Source organism: Arvicanthis niloticus, chromosome 24 (genome assembly GCF_011762505.2).
Source record: "Arvicanthis niloticus isolate mArvNil1 chromosome 24, mArvNil1.pat.X, whole genome shotgun sequence".
In the NCBI taxonomy this organism is placed as follows: domain Eukaryota; kingdom Metazoa; phylum Chordata; class Mammalia; order Rodentia; family Muridae; genus Arvicanthis; species Arvicanthis niloticus.
This window is the reverse complement of record NC_133432.1, coordinates 24,283,596-24,306,250: the sequence shown is the minus strand read 5'-3', so window position 1 is coordinate 24,306,250 and position 22,655 is coordinate 24,283,596. Positions and strand designations below refer to the sequence as shown.

General features: G+C 46.5%; 1 long non-coding RNA gene across 2 annotated transcripts; it reads left to right on the top strand.

Annotated features, from left to right (window-relative positions):
* The first annotated feature begins 122 nt into the window (after window positions 1-122).
* Window positions 123-17,050, top strand: LOC143437863 (uncharacterized). 2 transcript variants are annotated; one of them, XR_013107080.1, is made up of 4 exons: window positions 123-598; window positions 1,195-4,715; window positions 5,401-5,693; window positions 13,629-17,050. It is a non-coding gene; the product is annotated as an uncharacterized LOC143437863 (long non-coding RNA). The 2 variants fall into 2 exon arrangements; XR_013107081.1 differs by having other exon boundaries at window positions 144-598; window positions 1,195-1,313.
* The last annotated feature ends 5,605 nt before the right edge of the window (window positions 17,051-22,655 follow it).

Below are 22,655 nucleotides of genomic sequence, written 5' to 3'. Positions count from 1 at the left end.
AAACAACTTGCCACTCAAACGCCGGGCCCGTGCTGCGCAGGCGCCAGCCACGGAGCCACGCAATGCCAATCGGGATTTGTAGTCCACGCGCGCGCTTTTACACGGCCCTCCCCCCTGGACTACTCCAGCTTGCTGATGTCAAGCCAGGGGGGCTGGGCTGCTGCGCCAGGGTGCACTGGGAATGCAAGATTTCGGGGTTCCCCAGGGACATAGAGGAACCCGATGGGACATATAGGGCATTTGGAGCCGACTTAAGCTTAGATGCATGCTCTGTCATCGCTCAAACTCAGGATTAGGTGCTTTCTTTGGGGTGTCAAGCGAGAATCCCTTTCCCCTACAAACAACTCCAGCGTTGGAAAAGGCCTGAGCCGGCCAGAGGAGAGATTTAGAGGAATCGGTGATTGTCGTTCAGGGAAGCCAAAGCAAAAGAAGAGTTGGGTTAGATAGAGAAGGGTGCTGGGTTCCTTGGGCAAGGGTGCTGAGGGCTGAATGAGAGCAGGCTGGCAGGGGGAGGGGGGCGCTCAGAGGGAGAGCTGCGCGGCCTTCCAGGCAGAAGGAACACCGTGTCCAAACGCACGGAAGCGTGAAAGCCCCCACGGTACTGTGTTTGGCTTTGTTGCTGCGGAAAATGTGAGGGAGGATAGAGATAAGGCAGGCACGGGGAACCAGGACCCGGGTCTCCAGGATCATGGGTGCAAAGCTGCTGAAGTAACTGTGCATCTGGGGGGTGGGGTGGGGTGGGGTGGGAAGGTGGATGGCGGGGGGGGGGGGGAGTGGGAGGGCTTGTGGGGGTGGGGTGGAGAGCGGACCTGAATCTGAATGAGAGTTATCCTTAGTGTTTCTAACCCCAGGCTTGAGTCCTGTATGGGGACCTGTTCAGCAAATATTCCGCCCGCCCCTCCCGCCCCCCCTCCCTTTCATGGCTGACTAGGTTTTGAAATCGTCTAGGTTAAAGTTACTGCCTAGTGCTTTTGCCCTTTGGCAGAGTGCTTTGGAGATGTGGTGGGTCAAGTCTACCTGATGAGGGGAACAGGGAACTCGTTTGAGGGAGAAAAATCTTACCTGTCAATCTCATATTCTCAGTTCCCGTCTATCAGATGGGGGCTTATTGTGCTGCCTCATACCCCCGCAAAGGGTCAGAGACCCAGAATCTTGAGTGTGTCTCTTAACCTGTATGTCCTTCTATTGCTTTAGTTTCGCTAAAGATTAGACCTTCGAGATGGCTCATTGCGTAAAGACACTTGCTGCCAAGTTTGATGACCCAAGCTTGATCTTCTGGACCTCGGAAGGAGAAAAAAAACCGAATCCTGCAGGTTGTCCTCTGATTTGTACATGCGCGTGTGCGCGCACTCACATAATTTAAACAAATAATTGATCAGTCTATTTTTATTTTGTTTTGAGACAGGGTCTCATCTCATGTTATCCTTTAATTATTTCTGTAGTTGAGGATAACCTTGAACCTCTGATCTTTTCAACTCCATCTCGTGCCTGTACAGTGCCACATCTGGTTTATGCTGTGGTGGGGATGGAACCCAGGGCTTTGTACATACTGGGCAGACACACTTAACAACTGAGGTCCTCCCAGCCTCCTTTTTCTCTATTTTTTAACTAAAAACTTAACAGGGAGAATCATAATTTTGTGTATATAGGTGTTTTGCCTGTATGTATGTGAGTCACAAGCATGCTTGGTGCCCAGGGAGTTCAGGAGACAGTGTCAGACCCTCTGGAACTGGAGTTAGTTACAGATGGTTGTGAGCTGCTCTGTGGGTGCTGGGAATTTTACCCCAGATCCTCTGGAAGAGCAGCTGATGCTCCTAACCACTGAGCTACACAGCCTTTTATTTACTCTAAAAAATTTGGTTTTTTTAAATTTGTGTTTCTGTGTCTCTGTGTGTACATATTGTGTCCCTGTTGAGAGTATGTGTGCCCTAGAAGGCCAGAAGAAGATATTGGATCCCATAGATCTGACATTATAGGTGATCTTGAGTCCCTTGATGTGACTGCTAAGAACTGGTCTCAGCTCTTCTCTTAGCCACCAAAGACCCTTATTTTTCTTTTCTGAAAATTTGGAGACGGCATTTCCTGTAGCCCAGGTTAGACCTGAACTCTTGGTTTTCCTGCTCCTAGCTCCCTTGTTCTTGGCTCCAGGGTGTGCCTCTACCACACCTGACAGACCATGCAGAAACTATGCTTCAAGCTGAGCCCGGGATTTAGCCAGCGGTAGGTGCTTGCTCAGCACTGTAATATTGGACATGATAGCACACATTTGAATTTCAGTGCTTGGAGGTTGATGCAGGAGGATTACTGTCACTTGGAGACTAGCCTGGGCTAGGTAGTAAATTCAAGGCAAACTTTGGCTACAGAGTGAGGATCTATCTCAAAACATCCATTACTAACTTAATGAAATAAATAGAATAAAAGGTTTGTTTATTTCCCCTCCTCAAAAAAAAAAAAATCTCTGTTTCATAAAGCAGTTATTTTGGGGACCGGTGAGATGGCTCAGCAGGTGAAGGTGCTTGTTGCCAAGCTTGATGATCTGAGTTCAAGCTCCAGGACCCACTTGGTGCAAAGAGATAGCTAACTCCCTAAAGTTGTCTGATTGCTTCTGTCTTGGTTAGGGTTTCCATTGCTGTGGAGAGACACCATGACCAAGGCAACTCTTATAAAGGACAACATTTAACTGGGGCTGGTTTACAGGTTCAGAGGTTCAGTGCATCATCATCAAGGTGGGAAACATGGCAGCATCCAGGCAGGCATGGTGCAGGAGGAGCTGAGAGTTCTACATTTTCATCTGAAGGCTGCTAGCAGAATACTGGCTTCTAGGCAGCTAGAATGAGGGTCTTAAAGCCTACCCTCACAGTGACGCACACACACACACACACACACACACACACACACACACACACACACACTTGCTCTTTTTAAGTAAACATAATAAAAAATTTAAAGGCAATACTTTTGGTTGTTCCTCTGCTGTGTTCTCACTGTTAGCAACAGCAGCAGGGAGGGTCACTCATTCAATATCTAGGAAACATACACATGCATAAGCCTTTGCAATGAACTCTACAGGTCCAGAAGGGCCAGATAGGAATGTGTCCAGGAGGCCAGCTCGGTGGTACGTATTTGTAATCCCAGCACTTGGCAGGCAGAGAGGATCAGGAGTTTAAGGTCATCCTCAGCTACATAAAGGATTCAAGGGCTGGTGGGATGTCTCAGCGGTTAAGAGCACTGGCTGCTCTTTCAGAGGTCCTGAGTTCAATTCTGAGCACCTACATGGCGGCTCACAACTATTTGTAGCTGCAGCTCCCGGGGATCTGGCATGCTCACACAGAACACACATGCAGGCAAAACATCAATGCACATAAGATAAAAATAAATCATTAAAAATAATTTTTAAAAGGGAGGTCAAGGTTAGCCTGGGCTAGCCTAGGCTAGCCTGGGCTACATTGTAAAACCACCTCTTTCCCTCCCCTGAAATGCATTCAGGGCCCTGAAAGGATGTTGTTAGATCGAGGGTTAGGGGTATCTGGGTATCAGCAAGTCAGAGCTACACATGACAAACAGGAATTGTGCCCATAGGCATAGCATCACAGAACAACTAGTGGGTGATGAGACAAAACAAACAAGGCTCCAATCAGGATTTGGCCGGTTTTCTGACTTCTGTTCCCAGTGGGCCAAATCAGTATTTTCTAGTCTGCAGGCTGTGACCTGCCAGTGGATGGTGAAATCAATTTTGCAGGACATGACTAGCATAGAAACTAACCAAGAATCCAGATGGGCACGGGGAACTGTACACAGTAAGGAGAGGTTACCCCCTTGCCAGAATTATGATTTAGTCATGTGATATGATGTATGTATAGTCAGATATGGATCTTGACATAAATGGGTCTGGATTCTTCTGTGGGGGAGAGGGCCTGGGGATTAAATGCAGGACCTCCTCCTGAGTGATGCCCACCCCCAAGTCCCTCGTTGGAAGATTCTAGGCAAGTGTTCTACTGCTGAGCCAAGCCTCTAGGCCTTCCCGAGATGGTTCTAGGCAAGCTCTCTGCAGTTAAGACATACATGCTTCAGTCCCCTTCCCTGGGAGATTCTAGGCAGGTGCTCTACCACTGAGTCACGCCCCCAGCCCCTCACTGGGGGATTCTAGGCAGGGGCTCTACTACTGAGCCACGCCCCCAGCCCCTCACTGGGGGATTCTAGGCAGGGGCTCTACCACTGAGCCACGCCCCTAGCCCCTTACTGGGGGATTCTAGGCAGGGGCTCTACCACTGAGCCATGCCCCCAGCCCTTCACACTGGAAGATTCACTGCATCTACCCTCCCACTGAACTATATCCCCAACCCTTGACTTTTTGAGACAGGATCTCGCTCATAGCTTATTGCCACAATCAACAGACATCACAACTCAGGGTCATCTTAATTCCTTTACATTTAAAAGCTGATATGCCATTTAGACACTGGAAAGTATCCAAGCGTGATTGGAAGGCATCGGCCAGTTGTTCTGCTTTCCCAGTGCGCAAGATGTTTTTCTGGATGGGAGACTTCCAGTTTGAAAAGCACAGGTCATTCTCTGTTCAACCGAGACAAGGTGGCCACATCACTTGGAAGCAATTTAGTTATGGGAAGCCATCAAATCTGCATCCGACTCTGGTAGAGTGGATTGAAGTTGAGATAGTCTGTGAGTGTAAAATGTACCTGGGACTTCAAAGACTCCAGGTAGGAAAATAATATGAGGCATTTCACTAGTTCACAAATATTTTTTAATTTTAATTACCTATTGAAATGATAGTATTGGAGATATTGAGTTAAGTAAGCTATATTATAGCCGGGCAGTGGTGGCGCACGCCTTTAATCCCAGCACTTGGGAGGCAGAGGCAGGTGGATTTCTGAGTTCGAGGCCAGCCTGGTCTACAGAGTTCCAGGACAGCCAGGGCTACACAGAGAAACCCTGTCTTGAAAAAACAACAACAACAAAAAAAAGTAAGCTATATTATTAAAATTAATGATATCACCTAGTTTTCATTTTCTTTTTCTTTTTTCTTTTCTTTTTTTTGAAAAGAACAACAACAAAAAAGTAAGCTATATTATTAAAATTAATGATATCACCTAGTTTTCATTTTCTTTTTTCTTTTCTTTTCTTTCTTTCTTTTTTTTTTTTTTTTTTTTTGAGACAGGGTTTCTCTGTGTAGCCCTGGCTGTCCTGGAACTCACTGTGTAGACCAGGCTGGCCTCGAACTCAGAAATCCACCTGCCTCTGCCTCCCAAGTGCTGGGATTAAAGGCATGCGCCACCACCGCCCGGTCTAGTTTTCATTTTCTTAAAGATTTTATTTTATTGTAGGCTTAGGTTTTTCAAAACCTACTTTAATAAGGGTCTTTTAATGTTTCAACCTCTCTTCTAGCCCACCATCCACCAGAAATAGAGAAAAAGAAAGGCTGGTAGGAAACAGGGCTTATGGACCTGTTTAGAAACAGTTTTTCGGGGTGATTCCAGTCTTCGCTGCCCGCAGTCCCGTCCACTAGTAACACACCAAACACGAGCCAGCAGAGGCTCAATCCAGAAGAAACTGTGAGGCTCCGCCGATGGGCACCAGTCTGCTGAAGCATCGAGAAGCGGCAGGAGCACCACCAGAAGGTCTTTGGTGTGTTTCTCTTTACAAAGTCATGAAAAGTGAAGGTCAGCAAGGAAATCGAGGTGAGTAACAGCGCCATCAGGGAAGATCGGCGTCGGCGCAGCCCAACGAAGACCAGTGACTCCCACTTCGTTTTATTTTTATTTTTTTATTGACGAGTTTGTGTGTGTGTCTGTGTGTTGGTGTGAGCATACTCCTGGAGAGCAGAGGGAGGTGTCAGATCCACAGGAACTGGGATTACTGGCAGTTGTGAGCCACCTGACATGGCTCTTAAGCATTGAGCCTTTTCTCTCATATATATATATATATATATATATATATATATATATATATATATATATATATATAAATGTACATGTGTGCATCTGGTATGTATAAATGTGTGTATAACATGTGCTTCTGTGTGAGTTTATGGAAGCCCAAGGTGGACAATAGGACTTCTTTGGTCCATCTGTATCTTAATCATTGAGGCAGCATCTCTCAACTGAATCCAGAACTCACTGCTTCAATATGACTGATCGAGGTGGCCAGTGTGCTCTGGGGAATGGGAGTGATCTTTCTTCGCTTTTTGACTGAGCACTGGAATTATAATTGTAAGGAATGATATAAGCCCAGGACCCCTAAGACCAAGCCTGGGACCCTAAAGACCAAGTTCTCAGTATAAAGGAAATTTATTTGCCCCAGAGAGACAGAGGTCAGGGAATAAGAGACAAAGACAGGAGCGAGAAGGAGAAGGGAACATGGAGAGAGGGCAAGGGTATTTGTCCCAGAGGATAAAGATCTGACACTGGATAGAGAGGTGTCAGGCATGGCCCATAGGAAGATGGTAGTTTATAAAGAAAAAAAAAAATAGGGAAATCTTGTGCTAGCATGAGGTGTTTAATTTTAATTGAGCAGGTTAATTAGGTGAACCAAAGGGGACTTTTCATTGCTAGACTTCAATGTTTTGATAGCTCAACCTTTGTAGTGCTCTCAGGAGGAGGATCCGGCCAAATAAGGGACTAGGCCTTGGTGACTAGCTTTAGGAGTGTAATCGAATGGTTTATAGCAAGGTACCTGCCGTGCTCGAGTCCCTTCAACAGGTAAATTGCTGTGCCCACAAGGCTTTTTTTTTTTTTTTTTTTTTTTTTTTTTTTTTTTTTTAGGCAAGGTCTCTGTTATATAGCTCTGGCTAGCCTCAAACTCACAGAGATCCACCTGTCTCTGCCTCCTGAGTGCTGGGATTAAAGGCGTGTAACCACTCCACCCAGACAAAAATTGTGTGTGTTTTTCTTCTTCTTATTTTTTTGGTGGTGATAGGAGTCTTGAACCCAGGGTCTTGCTCCTGCTAAGCCAGTGCTCTGCCTCTAGACTGGATCTTTAAACTCCTCACAAGGAACTGATATGCATCCCAGGGACCTGAACTCTGGTCCTTATACTTGCTGCTTGTGTGAAATGTGTCATAACCACTGACGGGTCTTGTGTAGCCCAGGCTGTCCTCAAAATCACTAGCTGCGAGTGACCTTGGACTCCCAATTCTCCTGCATCCACCTCCCAAGGACACCATATACCTGGATTCTTTTCTTTAAAAACATTTTTTTTTTAAAGTCAAAATTACATATGGCTGGCAAATCAATTTTAAACCAATAGCTCTTTCTCACAGGGCTTTCAAACTGAGATTCATGTCAGCAACACTTGAGGATTCTTTGTAAAAAAACATCACTATTGGGTTGGCTGGGGTTTGTACCCCAAGGCTCATGTGCTGGAAGTTTGGACTTCGTTGTGGTATGTTGATTGGTGGCTGGATCTTTAAGAAGTTGAGCTCAGAGGGAAGTCTTTAGGTATCAGAAGTATGCTCTCAGAAGGGTTCAATGTAGGTTTTTTTTCCCCAGTGACTCTCTCCCTCTCCCCCTCTCCTTCTCCCTCTCCCTCTCCCCCTTCCCCCTCCCTCTCCCTCTCCCCTCCCTCTCCCCCGCTCTGTGTAGCATGCACACATGTCTGTATGGGAGTTTGTATACATGAATGCAGTGTGCTAAGAGGCTAAGAGGCCAGAAGAGGCTGTTGGCTACCCACCCTGAATCTGGATTTACAAACAGTTGAGATCTGCCTGATAGGGTTGGTGGGAACTGAACTTGGGTCCTCTGTAAGAGCAGTGCATTATTTTAACCACCAGGCCACCTTCCAGCCCTGCGTTCTGATAACTTACCAGATCGTTGTGCAGAGAGACTGGGACACAGACAATGATGGGCAAACCTTATCTTGACTAGGCTTGTTTAGTTATGAAAGTCTTTTTATTAAATTAGTGTTCTCTCTCTCTCTCTCTCTCTCTCTCTCTCTCTCTCTCTCTCTCTCTCTCTCTGGTGTGCATTTGTGCACACGCATGTACAGGTGCCATGACATGAATGTCAAGTTTCAGGACTCTATTATCTTTTTTTACCAAGTGAGTTCCAGGGATGGGATGTAGGTCACTAGGGCTTGGCAGCCGGCACCTTTACCTTATGAGCCATTTCACCAGTTCCTATACAAACTTGTTGCCCTGTATTTAAACCAAAACCTTACCACCAAACCTCTATGTACCTCTTCCCAATGTGGCCATATTGAATAAATACCCCGCCTTTAAAACAGTGTTTTAAGCCAGGCGGTGGTGGCTCACACCTTTAATCCCAGTACTTGGAAGGCAGAGGCAGGCGGATTTCTGAGTTTGAGGCCAGCCTGGTCTACAGAGTGAGTTCCAGGACAGCCAGGGCTACACGGAGAAACCCTGTCTCGAAAAACCAAACCAAACCAAACCAAACCAAACCAAACCAAACCAAACAAACAAACAAAAAAAACCAAAACAAACAAACAACAAAAAAAAAACCAAACAAACAAAACAAAAAACCCAACGTTTTAGTTCTCCACATGATTGCACACTGGCAGCCAGGGTTGGAAGAGCATCACCTGTTGTCATTCCTTCCTTATCATCATGGAAAACTTGCTAGAAATACAAAGCCTGTAAAACTCCGATTCTACACTGCGGTGGTTTGACTATGCTTGGAGTGAGTGGCACGATTAGGAGGTGTGGTCTTGTTGGAGGAAGTGAGTCACTGTGGGCATGGGCTTTGAGACCCTCCTCCTAGCTGCCCGTGAGAGTCTTCTTTTAGAGGCCTGCAGATGAATAGGTAGAACTCTCGGTTCTTCCAGTGCCATGCCTGCCTGGATGCTGCCATGCTTCCTGCCATGGTGATAATGGACTGAACTTCAGAACCAGTAAGCCAGCCCCAATTAAATGTTGTCCTTTATAAGAGTTGTCTTGGTTCTGGTGTCTGTTCACAGCAACGAAACTAAGACATACACCTACTGAGTAGGAAGCTCTGGGATGTCTCCTCCTAGGTATATAAGTGACTAAGACATAGACTCACGTGAAGAAACATGGCCTGAGATAACAATGTTGATCCATGGTTCAACATAGCTACTTCTAGAGATGCCATCATAATAAGGTAGGGTGGAGGAAGTAAGGCCATTTCTTTACGGGCCAGTCTCAGTCCACCCTTGGATTGACCGACTGGCCATCTTGTCTGTGACAGTCACCTGACATTTATATAAGATGCTTTCCTGTGTTACAAGTTTGGACTTCGCACGATTGCAGCTCTTATAGTCTCCTGGGGCCAATGTGACATAAAGCTATCCGGTGGTTTGAATGATGATGTACCCCATAGGCTCATGTGTTTGAACACTTGGTCCCCAGCAGGTGGTGCTGTTTGGGGAGGTTTAGGACATGTGGCCTTGCTAGAAGAAGTATGTCACTAGGGATGGGCATTGAGAATTTAAACACACACACACACACACACACACACACACACACACACACACACACACTCACTTGAATTTACAAGTAGTCAGAGTGGAAGTGGGTACCAGCTCAGCTTCCAAGACAATGAGGTCCACATAGCCAGGAGGATGTCACAGAGGCTGATGATCAGGATGCACAGTGGATTTGCAAAGGGGGCTTAGAGCTGAGAGTCTGGGGCTGAGAGCCACATTGGCTGGGTATGGCTTTAAGCCTGTAAGCCTGTTTCATTTTAGTGTGTGTGTGTGTGTACAGTGTACAGTAGATGTTCAAAGAGACCAAAAGAAAGCATCAGATCCTTTAGAGCTGGAGTTAGGGGTAGTTGTGAGCCATCTGGTGTGGATGCTGGGAACTGAACCCACGTCCTCAGCAAGAACAGCAAGGGCTCTTAACCATCGAGGCTTGGTCTACAGCCTTTTTAAAGAAGGGAGGGAAAGGGTAGAAGAATTCTGTTTGGCTAGTGGGTCTTACTGTGGTTCTCTGGATTCCTCGTTAGTCCTGGTTTTGAATCTTCACCCTTGTGTCTGGCGCACTACGCTGAAGGTGATGGAGAGCCGTGAGGGTTCCTGAGGAGGGGAGGAGCTTACTGCTGAGTGTGGGAGGAGCCGCAGGCAGTAGCCTTCCTCATACCTTTTGACAAAGTGTCAGGAAGGTGATGTGGCTCTGGTTTGCTGGAGGCACACCAGTCTTCATACCCCACCCATCTGGAAATATTACATAGGCAGAATCACTTGTCTCCAAGCACTGTGGCTTGGATATTATCAGCAGATGTGCTCCTTGGTTTTTGTCAATTTGAGACAAAACTAGATTATATCTGGAAAGAGGAACTTTCAACTGAGGAACTGCCTCCATCGATCGTATTGGCCTATAGACAGTTCCGTGGGGGCCTTTTCTTGATTAATGACTGATGGGAGAGGGCCCTGTCCACTGTGGGTGGTGCCAGTCCTGGACGGTGATCCTGGGTTCTATAAGAAAACTAAAGCAAACCAGTAGCCAATGGTGTTCCTCAATGGTCTCTGCTTCAGTTCCTGTCCCCAGGTTCCTGTCATCCTTGAGTTTCTGTCCTGAGTTCCCTCCACGATGTAAGCTGAAATAAAGTCTTTCTTCCCCACGTTGCTTTCAGTCCTGATGTGAGAGATTCATAATTTAGTGGCATTATTAGGACATGTCAGCCATGCCCCCAGCCCCTCACTGGGGGGGTTCTAAGCAGGGGCTCTACCACTGAGCCACACCCCCAGCCCCTCCCTGGGGGATTCTAGGCAGGGGCTCTACCACTGAGCCACGCCCCAGCCCCTCACTGGGGGATTCTAGGCAGGGGCTCTACCACTGAGCCACGCCCCCAGCCCCTCACTGGGGGATTCTAGGCAGGGGCTCTACCACTGAGCCAGGCCCCCAGCCCCTCCCTGGGGGATTCTAGTCAGGGGCTCTACCACTGAGCCACGCCCCCAGCCCCTCACTGTAGGGTTCTAGGCAGGTATTCGATTTCCAGGCTACCTCTTTACCTTGTATTCTTGACATGGCATTTCACTAAGTTGCCTAGAATGGCTGTCTGCTTTAGTCCTCTTCCCTTCATCTCCTGAGTAGCTGGGATGACAGGCCTGCAACCATCAGGAGGTCCACCATGAATCATCCTGCAGACCCTACATAGACATCCTATGAGGAAGGCCACCAGGTTGCTGTTAATACACATTGTTCCTATAAATCCATCCAGGGCCAGGGCGCTGTGTTCCTCAGCTTCCTGTCACTGTGACAAAATAGCCTGGGAAATGACCTCAAGGTGCAAAGGCTGACTTTACTCAGAGACAAGAAGGTAAGGTGCTCACCGTTATTCTGGGCTATACAGGATTTTGAGGCGGCATAAGACTCTGCTTCAGAACAACGACACCACCACCACCACCACCACCACCACCACCACCACCACCACCACCACCACCACCACAGACAGACTAAGAAGCTTGGAAACTAGCCAAAAATGGTAAGGTTTCTGGGGAGGCCCAGGCTAGACTCAAGACTTGCCATTCTAGTCTTGTCACCTTGACTACACTGTGGTCCCTAGTGCCTCTCTGTTTCCTGTTACTATAACAAAATATCCATTGCTGGAAAATGTATGAAGAAAAGAGGTTTATTAGGTTTAAGATTCTAGCAGCTGGAAAGCTCAAACCACATGGTATCTGGCAAAGAAGCCTGTTAATACACGGTAGATAGCACTTGGGAGAGGCAGGAACCAGAGGGACCAGGCTAGCTCTTCTAAAACAGTCTGAGATAACCCCATCCTATGAGACCTAACTCCCTATGAGACCAGCATTGCACTTTGTAAAGGACCCAGAATCTCCCAAAACCACTATAGAAACCATGTTGTATTATTATTTTTGATTCTTTTAGAGTATTTTATGTATGTGTGCACACATGCGTGCACACACAGGCACATGTTATTTGTGTGTGTTTGCATGTGCACATGTACGTTTGGACTTGTGTGGAGGCCAGTAGAAGACATCAGGTAGTGTCTGTCACTCTCCACCTATTCCCTTGAGACGGGGTCTCTTTTTAATCTAATTTTCTCAGCTAGACCGGAAGTCTGCAAGGCCCATCGGTCCTCCTGCCTCCAGCCCCCTCAGTGCACGGGTGTATATGAGAGATGTCTGCCTTGCTATAAGGACACTGGAAACTGAATTCCTGACCTGTGATTGTAACTGCTGAACCATCTCTCCGATTATTTTTATATTAATATTTTATGCAGTTATTAATTACTTGCATATATTGATGGATTTGATTTGTCTATCATTATTATTGAGCATATGTGCACAGCATGTGTAAGAAGGTCAGAGGACAGCTTCTTGGAGTCACTTCTCTTCTTCCAGTTTTGATCATATGGACTTCAGGCTGCCAGGCTCACTCAGCAAGCACCTCTATCCGCTGAGCATAACGCCAGCCCCATGATTCGCTGGCACTTTACTGAGGGTTATTTTTACCTCGGTGTCTATGAAAAAAAAAATACTCGTCTGTAGTTTTTTTTTTCTTTCTTTCTTTCTTTCTTTCTTTCTTTCTTTCTTTCTTGTATTATCTTTGGTTTTGCTATGGGGATAGCGCTGGTCTCACAAAACCACTCAGACAGTATTCTCTCTGCTCCTATTTTTGGAAGGGATTGCAGTGAATTGGCATCGTTTCTTTCTTCAGTGTTTGTGAACCCATCTGGGCCTGGTGCTCTCTGTTTTAGAACATTATTAATTGTTGACTCAATGCCGCTAATAGACAGATATTCGCGAAGAGTTTCTGTTTCTTCTGTGAGCTTTGATAGAATGTGTTTCAGAGAACCGATTTGCTCTGTCTAGGCTGTCACTTTTTTTTTGGGTACAGAGGCCTAGTACCCTTATGGGAGTGTGTGTGGGGGGTAGTATCTTTTATTTATTTACTTTATCTTCTTTGTGGTGTTGGGGATTGAGCTCAGAGCCTTAACATGCCAGGCAATTGCTTTGCTACAAAGCTACACCCCCCAGTCTCTTATTCGGGGATCCCAGGCAAGTGCTATATTGCTGAATCCTGTCTCCAACCCCTTACCAGGAGATCGTAGGCAAATGATCATTGAACTACATCTCCAGCCTTTAAGAAAGGACAAGTTCTCAAACTGTAGTCCAGGCTGACCTCAAACTCCCTCTGGAACTCAGACTGGCCTAAACTTACTTCGGGACGGTTGCCTCAGCTTCCTGAGTGTTGGCATTGCAGGTCCAGAGACACCATGCTGGCTCAATTTAACTATGTTGTACTTGGAGCTGGAGAGACGGTTCAGGAGTTAAGAGCCTGTAGTGTTCTTGAGGAGAAGCCTGCGTTCAATGCCCAGAACCCGCACCGGGTTGCTCACAACCACCTGTCACTCTCGCTCCAGGGGATCTAGCGCCCTCTTCTGGACACTGCAGGCACCTGACCTACCAGGTTTCCACTCTCACACAGACACAGACAAATATCACAGTTAAAAATAAAACAACAAACCTTTGACTATAACCCACCTGATTTCTGCTTGCCTTATCTGTTAGTTACGGCAGAGATATGATGAGGAATTCAGCCGTAATGGTGACTTAAGCTTTTTCTCCCTGGACTTCCACCAGCTTTTGCCTGCATAGTTTTATACTCCGTCATCACGTGGATACATATGAGGAATGATAATGTATTTTTGTTTTGTTTTGTCTTTTTTTAGGAACTGATCTTTTTGTAAGCACGCTTGTCAGCTTCACTGGGTCTGGGATCCACTAAGAGACACGCCCTTTGGGAGGCCTTAGTGAGGGCAATTCCAGGAAGAATCAACCAAGAGAAGAGGACTTTGTGCTGGGAGCCCAGATATAAAGAGGGCAAAGCAGCGCTACTCTGCCTGCTTGCCTTTGCTGCTTGCTTGTGAGTGCATCTACTCTACAGCCATGGTTGCTGCCATCACTGGCATTAGAATACAGCCTTCTCAGCCTCTCAATGAGCACCAAAAACAAGTGGTTTTCCAGGGAGCCTCCAGATCTCCAGTGCCAGACTAGGACCTACTGAGGCAAAAGAGAGAATGAGCAGCTATTGGGTCCTCAGTCATCTCCAGCACGCAGGTGGCCATTGTTGGACTGCTCGGTCCTTATCTTGAAGGATGATCTGGTATAGCTCCTCTGTTGTATATGCTAGTTATTATTGCTTTTTGTTGCTCTGACAAAACACCGCGGTCAAAGGCAATCTAAGGAAGAGATTTATTTTGGGTCACAGTTCCAGAGGCCCTTCCACAGTGGAAGGGCACGGTGGCAGGACCCAAGAGATCACGTTTTCAACTACAATCAGGAAGAAGAGAGAGCAACCTGGAGCTGGAATGAAGCTGTGAACTCTCAAGCTCACCCCCCACCCCCCAAACTACATCCTCAAGTACGGCTGTATTACCTCATCAGATAGCGCCACCCTCTGGGGACCAAGTGTTCCAACACCCGAGCCTGTGGGGCACTCTCCATTCAAACTGCCATTCAACTAATCTATAGTTATAGATCTGTGTGTAATTCTTTTTCCCGTCAATTTTATTTTTAAATTATTTTTTATTAATTTTGTAATTATTTTCTACTACTTTTGTGTGCGTGTGTGTATGTGTGCGCACGTGCACGCGTGTGTGTGCATGCATGCACAGGTCACCAGGCTTATGTGAAGCATGTTGATCCACTGAGACAGCTTATGGCCATTTTATTTACTTTGAGACAGAATCCCACTCCGTGGCCTCACCTGGCCTAGAGCTTATGATTTTCCCACCTCACCTGTCCTGAATCCTGCAATTACAGACATGTGCCACCATGCCTGGCTTATTTTCCCTTTTGTAGAGGTAAGCACCCAGATGCTGAAGAAGGAAGGGCTGTTCAACACTGCACACATTTTATGTGTAAATCGGATTCTAACTAGAGACTGAAAATATTTCCAACCCCTCTAATTTTCAGTCAAGTCTAATGAATGAGCAATTATTGGTTTAAAAACATAAATCATGCTAGGCTGTGGTGGTGCCTACCTTTAAGCTCAGCACACAGGAGGCAGAGGCAGGTGGATCTCTGAGTTTGAGGCCAGCCTGGTCTACAGAATGAGTTTCAGGACTTCCAGGGATTTACCTGTCTTGAAAAACCAAAGCCCAAGCCCAAACCCAAACCAAATCCAAAAAACTGTATTTTATTCATTATTTGTGTGTGTGTGTGTGTGTGTGTGTGTGTGTGTGAATTGTGTGTGTCTCTGTGTGTGTGTGCATATGTTATGGTGCACATCTGGAGGTCAGAGGACAACTTGTTAAGAGGCAGTTCTCTCTGTCCACCATGTGGGCTCTGGAGAGTGAATTCAGGTTGTCAGACATGTTGGCAAAGTGTCTTTACCCACTGAGCCATCTTGCCAGCCCAAGTATTGGCTTGTAAGATGCAAACTAGCATGCAGCCTGGGTGACACGATGTTTGCTGATTCTCCCTAATGTCCTTGTACTCAGATCCCATCAGCTGTCACTCTAGTCTGTTCCTAGTTGGCTTGGGGAAGCAGAGACTGTCACCAGTGCTTCCTTTCCAGCAAATGGGGCCTATTCTCAGCTAGTAAGCATATTGGGGTCTCTGGGCCTCAAGAGTCCCCCAATGGCCTGACCTCTGTCTGGTGTCTGTGTAGTTGGCCTGAAGGTATTGGTGGGGGGGGGGGTAAGAGAACAGGGGGTACAGCAGATGGAGACAGAGGTATGGTCTTTCTGGATGGCTGTTCCCTGGAGTCAGGTCCTTGGCTTAGTTCTCACAGGGACAGGGCAGAGTGGATGTAATGTTGGACAGACCTATTTTTTACTTAATGCTGATATTTATTTCCTTAGTGTATGTGGAACCACACGCTTGCTATGTTGCATACACGGAGGCTGAGCAAGCCCTACTTCTCCAGCCTCCATGTGCCCACCTCTGAAATAGGAACAATAAGCCACACATGGTGGCAAACACCTGACATCCCAGCATGCAGGTTGGCTGAGGCAGGAGAATCATGAGTGTCAGGCCAGGCTAGACCTAGACTGTGAGTCTGTCTCAAATTAAATGAAATTAAAATAAGAAATAAAGTAAAGTAAAATAATGAAGCTGGCGAGATGGCTCAGTGGGTAAGGTGCTTGTGCCAAGCCTCGTGACCTGAGTTCCAGTCCTTGGGACCCACATGGTAAGGGTCCCAAGGAATGGATCCTCTGACCTCCACACGATACACCATTGCACATGGGTGAACACACATGTACACAATAAACGGATGAATAAATAAATACATGTAGCTTAAAATAAAACAAAAGGTGCTTGCTGCTAAGCCTGACGGCCTGATTTGGTTCCTGAGATCCACACAAGGGAAGAAGGGAACAGACAGTCATATGTTGCTGCACATGGCTGAACAAGAGAACTTGACGACTCACAGTCTAGGACTGAGAGGTCCGAGATTGAATCTCTAGCAGAGGGAAGAGGTGGACAGGGTTACCTCGCTTTTAATAGATAGTGCATTTTGTTAGGCTTACTTATTATATGTGGTGGTTTGAATAAAAATGGCCCCTGTAGGCATATAGGGGGTGGCACTATTAGTAGGTGTGGCCTTGTTGGAGGAAGTATGTCACTGGAGGTGGGCTTTGAGGTTTTAAGTGCTCAAGCCAGGCCCAGTGTCACTCTCTCTTCCTGTTGCCTGCCGATCTGGATGTAGAACTCTTAGCACCTTCTCCACCAGCATTTCTGCCTGCTGCCACGCTTCCTGTCATGATGATAATGGACTAAATAACCTTTGAACTCTAAATAGACCCCCCAGTTAAATGTTTTCCTTTATAAGAGTTGCTGTGGTCATGGTGTCTATCTCAGCAAAAGAACGCTGTGACTCAGATATCACATGTATTTATTTATTTATTATTTATTTTGAAGGTGTATGGGTGCCTATGTGAAGGTCAGGGGACATCTTATGAGGAGTGCTATCCCCCTCGATCGTGAAGTCCTTTGCTCACTGAGACAACTCAATGGTCCAGTCTTCTTTTATAAGATCATTAATTCCACTCATGAGAATACCTCATTATTGCCCAAAGGCCCTATTCCTTAATGTATTGCACAAGTGACTGACTAAATATCAACATATAGATTGTGCTGTACAGATATCCAGAATACAGTATTCATGTCTATATCCACTGTATGGGTCTCTTTCTCTGGAGAACTGAAGCTAACAGGGTCAAGAAGATGCCCTTTGGGAAACAAGCAGATAAGACCAGCCATTTCTACTCTGTGGCCCATTGTTGCTGGGAAAGAAGGTATCAGAATCCTGGCATGGTAGTGCATAACTGTAATTCCAATCATTGGGAAGCTGAGGCAGGAGGATTGCTGTGAGATGGGGACTAGCTTGGGCTACATGATGAGTTCCAGGATAGGCTAGCGTAGTAAAATGAGTCTCTGTCTCGGAAAGATAGACAGATGTTTAGATGATACAGATAGGTAGATTTAGATAATTGGTATCGTAGAAGCAATTGATATGTAGAGATGTGTAGAGATACATTGATAGATAACTAATATGAAAGCTCATAGATAGATGATAGATGGATAATAGATGAGTGAGATGGATTGATAGATGGTAGGTAGATGGATTGATTATAGAGGAATAATAGTTTCATTTATGGATGCTTGGTAGGTGGTAGATAGATGATTTATAGGTTGTAGATAGATGATAGGTAGGTGGTAGATTACAGGTAAGTAGATAATGGAGAGATGTTATATAGGTAGGTCCAGGATTGATAATAGATTGATGATTGATAGATGATACATGGTAGATAGATGATAACCGGCGATTGACAGATGCTAGGTAATAGATGATTAATAGGTGATAATAGGTATCTAGGCAGTCGATGGCAGTACATCGGTGGGTAGGTAGGTAATATAGATGAATAGACAAATGGTAGATGTTAGCGTTATGGACCCTGGGATCATGTACCGTAGGAAGAAAAACTGTTAGATTGGCTTTGGAAAGAGAAAACCAACCAGTGTTGGGTGACGACGGCCATGATGGCTGTCAGCTGTGGCTCTGAAATGAGGAGCACGAGGCTGACAAATGCGTGGTGGTCTCTGTGCATCACTTTGTGAGTTTTAATGAGGGGAGAGGCGGGCAGAGAAACCATGCTTTCGGGCCTCTGGAGCTGGGTCAGCATTCTTGCTCCATCCTCTTTGAAGAGAGAGGGCCCCGGCAGGGTCAAGGTCTTTGACCCCTGTGTGAATAATCTGAGCCTTAAGCTGGGAAAGGGGCCAGGTCAATGGCAGGCTCTGGCAGGCCTAATTGGAAGGAGGACAGGATCGGCCCGACAGCTGTGTCTTGACAGAGAGTGCATTTATCATTCTGACCATAGAGCCGAGTCCCCTAGAGACGGGGGAGTTCATGAGGCCTTCAAGAGGCCAGCCCCACGGAGAATAGGGGAAGAGAGGGGAGGGGAGAGGAGAAAGGAGAGGAACAGAAGGGAGGGAGAGCAGATCCTCAAGACATCAGGCCCATAGAGAGCAAGGGGGGAAAAAGAAGGGGAAGATGGAACAGGGGAGGGGAAGCATCTCTGAGAAGCCAGCTTGATGGAGAGGAAGGGAGGGCAGGTAGGGATTCAGAGGTACAGAGGACATCAGCGGGCTGTAGGCTGCCACCCGTCTCCTGCCTGCTGGATATAACTTTTTCTCATTTTCTCTTTTCCTTTGGTCTCGGACTCAGGCTTCCTGGTTAAGAGCTGGGAGCTGGCCAGCTGGAATAATGTTCTCTCGAAGTTTGATCTGGCTCGGTCAGCTCTTAACTGTCAGGACCACATGGCCTCCAGCTCCACGGTCACGTCTTGGACTCCAACCAGGGCAGGGGAGCTTACTGACTAGTTTAGTGTCTACAGTTGCTTCTTATTGCTTCAGTAAGGAAGTACCGCAGACTGTGTGGCTTCAGGCACCATAAGTTAGGATGGGAGAGATGGATTTTCCCTTTGCCGGTGGGATTCAGCTGTAGAACACTCCTTGGTGAGGGGTGGGAATCCGTGCCTACTCCCTGCTTAGGTGCTGGGACCCCATCTGGTTTGAACCTGTGCAGGTCTGTGTGTGCTAGCCTGGTCTTTATGAGTTCGTATATGCATCCTTCTTGGAGGCATCTATTTTCCCTGGCTCTTACTATCTTTTTGCTTCCTCTTCCACAAGGATCCCTGAGCACGGAGGCTTTGATAAAGACATCCTATCTGGGAAGCAGTGCATCAAAGTCTTACACTCTCTGCACATTATATGGTTGCGGGTATCTGTGTTAATTCCCATCTACTGCAAGAGAAGTTTCTCTGATGGGGGTTGAGCAAGGCTCTGATCTATGGGTATAGTTGTGTGCCGTTAGGAGTCATTTTCTTGCTATATTCTTGTAGCAGAATATAGCATTAGTTTTTTCCCCTAGACTCATAACCTGGCTAGTCTCAGGTTCTTGGCCACTTTATCAGTGTCGGTTATGTGTTCATGGAGAGGACTTTAAATTCAATCAAAGAGTGGTTGGTTGGTTGGTTGGTTGGAGAAGAGGAGAAACATGATCAAAATATATTGTATATTTTTTTTCAATAAAAAATAATTTTAAGGGGGCTGAAGAGATGGCCCAGTGGTTGAGAGCACTGACTGCTCTTCCAGAGGTCCTGAGTTCAATTCCCAGCAATGACATGGTGGCTCACAACCATCTGTAATGGGATCTGACTGTGACAGTGTACTCAGGTATATAAAATAAATAAATCTTTAAAAAATAATTTTGAGGAGGCTGGAGAGATGGCTCAGTGGTTACGAGCACTGACTGCTCTCCCAGGGGACTGGAGTTCAATTCCTGGCACCCATATGGTGACTTACAACTATCTGTAATGGGAGCCAATGCTCTCTTCTGGTGTGTCTGAAGACAGCTATAGTGTACCCATATAAAAATTAGAAGCGAAAATGACCTAGGCAAGGTGGACAAGTCTATAATTTCAGCACTCAAGGGGATGTGGCAGGAGGGTCGTGAGTTCCAGGCCAGCTTGGACTACATAGCACATTTGAGACTAGCCTAGGCTACAAGGAGAGTTTGAGGACTAGACTACACAGTGAGGTCTGGGCCACATACCATCGTGTGATACCTGATATCCTGCAGCCGAACACTGATGGTTCATGTTATGTTGGATGGGATTCCAGAACCCAAAGTGGTCCTAGATAAACAATAAGTAATTGGCAGGACAGATAAGGTACTTAGTAATAACTGAGGATGACACTCAAGGCTGTAATCTGGCTTACACACACACACACACACACACACACACACACACACACACACAGAGACAGAGACAGAGACAGAGACAGAGAGATAGACACGCATGCACACCCACAAAGCACATGCACACAGCTTTTGTCTAGAATCTCTCAATGAGGGGTTGAAGACTTGCAGGTAGGGCTCAGTGGAGAATACTTAGTGGTAGAGCCCCTGTCTAGAATCCCCAGTGAGGAGCTGGGGGTGTGGCTCAGTGGTAGAGCACCTGCCTAGAATCCCCCAGTGAGGGGCTGGGGGCATAGCTCAGTGGTAGAGCACCTGCCTAGAATCCCCCAGTGAGGGGCTGGGGGTGTAGCTCAGTGGTAGGTCAGCTTCCTAGAATCCCCCAGTGAGGGGCTGGGGGCGTGGCTCAGTGGTAGAGCCCCTGCCTAGAATCCCCCAGTGAGGGGCTGGACACCTGTAGGTGTGGCTCACTGGAGAGTGGCTGCCTAGTGTATGCAATGCTCGGAGTTAAATCTCTAGTATTATAAAAGTTTGTTTTTAATATACCCAATATACCCACTCTGTGGTATTTTTGGGCTATGTCAATAAAGTATATAGATACACAGATAGACATTGTCTAATGATGGATCAATTTAGCTTTTTTAACTTTACAATGGTAAAAGACTAATGTGCAGTCAATAGATACTTGCATAGTTACTTTTATATTGCTGAGACTCCATTCTGGAGGGAAGTAACATTAGAGATGAGAGGTTTATGTTGGCTCATGCTTTTAGCATATTTGGTTCACCTTGAAAGGTGTATAGTTACTTTTCTATTCCATGACCAAAAGCAACTTAAGGAAGAGATGGCTTGTTTTGGCTTACAGTTCCTGCAGGACAGAGTCCATCATGGTGGGGCAGGCATGACAGGACAGCAGGAGCCAAAAGATTGGCCAATGACATTTTCATTCATACACAAGAAAAGAGAGGAAGGAAAAGAAATGGGGTAAGGTTATAAACTCTCCAGCCAGGGTCCACCTCCTAAGTTTCCATCACCTTAAACAGCGCCACCTACTGGAGACCAAATGTTCAAATTCATGAGCCTGTGGGGTGCATTCCTCATTCAAGCCCCCAGAGCAGGGAAGGCATGTCTGCTGCATTGGTTTGGTCCAGATTGGCTGATGCTTGCAACGTGGCTTGTTCACATCTCAGCAGGTCATGTAGTAGAGCAACCAGGCCAGAAGGTAAGTCAGGCGATTGTCCCCAAATGCTCACCCCTAGTGACCTACTTCATTCAGCCATACCTCCTGACCCAGAGTTCTACAACTTTCCCAAAACAGTATCACTGGCTGGCCACAGAGAGTTCACGCATGTGGGCCAGATGGGGAGACAAATTATAACAGAAATGTCAAATTCTGAATAAAATGTTTGTTCATTCATTCATTCATTCATTCATTTATTTATACAAGTACTATATTTACACATATGCCTGCCCACCAGAAGAGGGCATCAGATCCCATTATAGATGCTTGTGAGCCACCATGTGGTTGCTAGGAGTTGAACTCAGGACCTCTGGAAGAGCCACCAGGGTTCTTAACGCTCGCTAAACCATTTCTCCAGCTCTCAAATTCTGATTTTGATGTGTCTGTGCTGGCGCTTTGCAGGATGATGTTCCTGTGATGTCAAGGAGCCCCCACTCCCAGTCAGTCACACAATCACAAGGGGAAAACAATTGGCACTTTACATCCTATTATGTTGCTGAGGAACAGATTTGGTAGGTTGGATATAGATAATTTTGACTTACAGTATTTAAAATTTTTTTTGCCAGGTCTCTCAGCTCGTGGCTTCATCATAAGTCAAAGAGACAATCGGGACAAAGGGGCTTCTGTGACTTTGGTGGCTTGGGGGGCTCCCATCTGCTACATGTATGACTGAGACTCAAGATCAATGGTGGAGACTCTATTGTGAAACTCTATTGTGAGCCCAGAGGACTGAGAGCAGAAGACATTGTCCCAAGTCATAGAGAAGAAGGGAAGGATGAAAGCAAGAAAGAGAGGAGGGGAGAGGAAGGTGAGAGAGAGGGGGGGAGGGAGGAGAGAAGAAATAGAGTGGAGTGGTGGGAGAAGAGGAGAGAAGGAGAGATGAGGTGGATAGAGGAGAGGGAAGAGAGATGAAAGCGAGCAAGAAGAGGAGAAGGGAGCGAGGGGAGATGAGATGAGATGCAGACCAGAGAGAAAAGACAGAGGAGAGGAGAGATACGATGGAGAGAGGAGAGGAGAGAGAGAAGAGACGAGTGAGGGGAGAGGGAAAGAGAACATGAGAGCCAGAGGGAGAAAGCACATGTGTACACATACATGTGTTGAGGCCAGAGAGCAAACCCAGGTGTCTTTCTTCAGAGGCTGTCCATCTATTTTGAAAGACAATTTATCACTGGCCTTGGACTCTCCAAGTAGGCTAGACTAAGTCATGGTAGTCTGGGGGAATCTGCCTGTTTCCATATCCCCAGTGCTGCA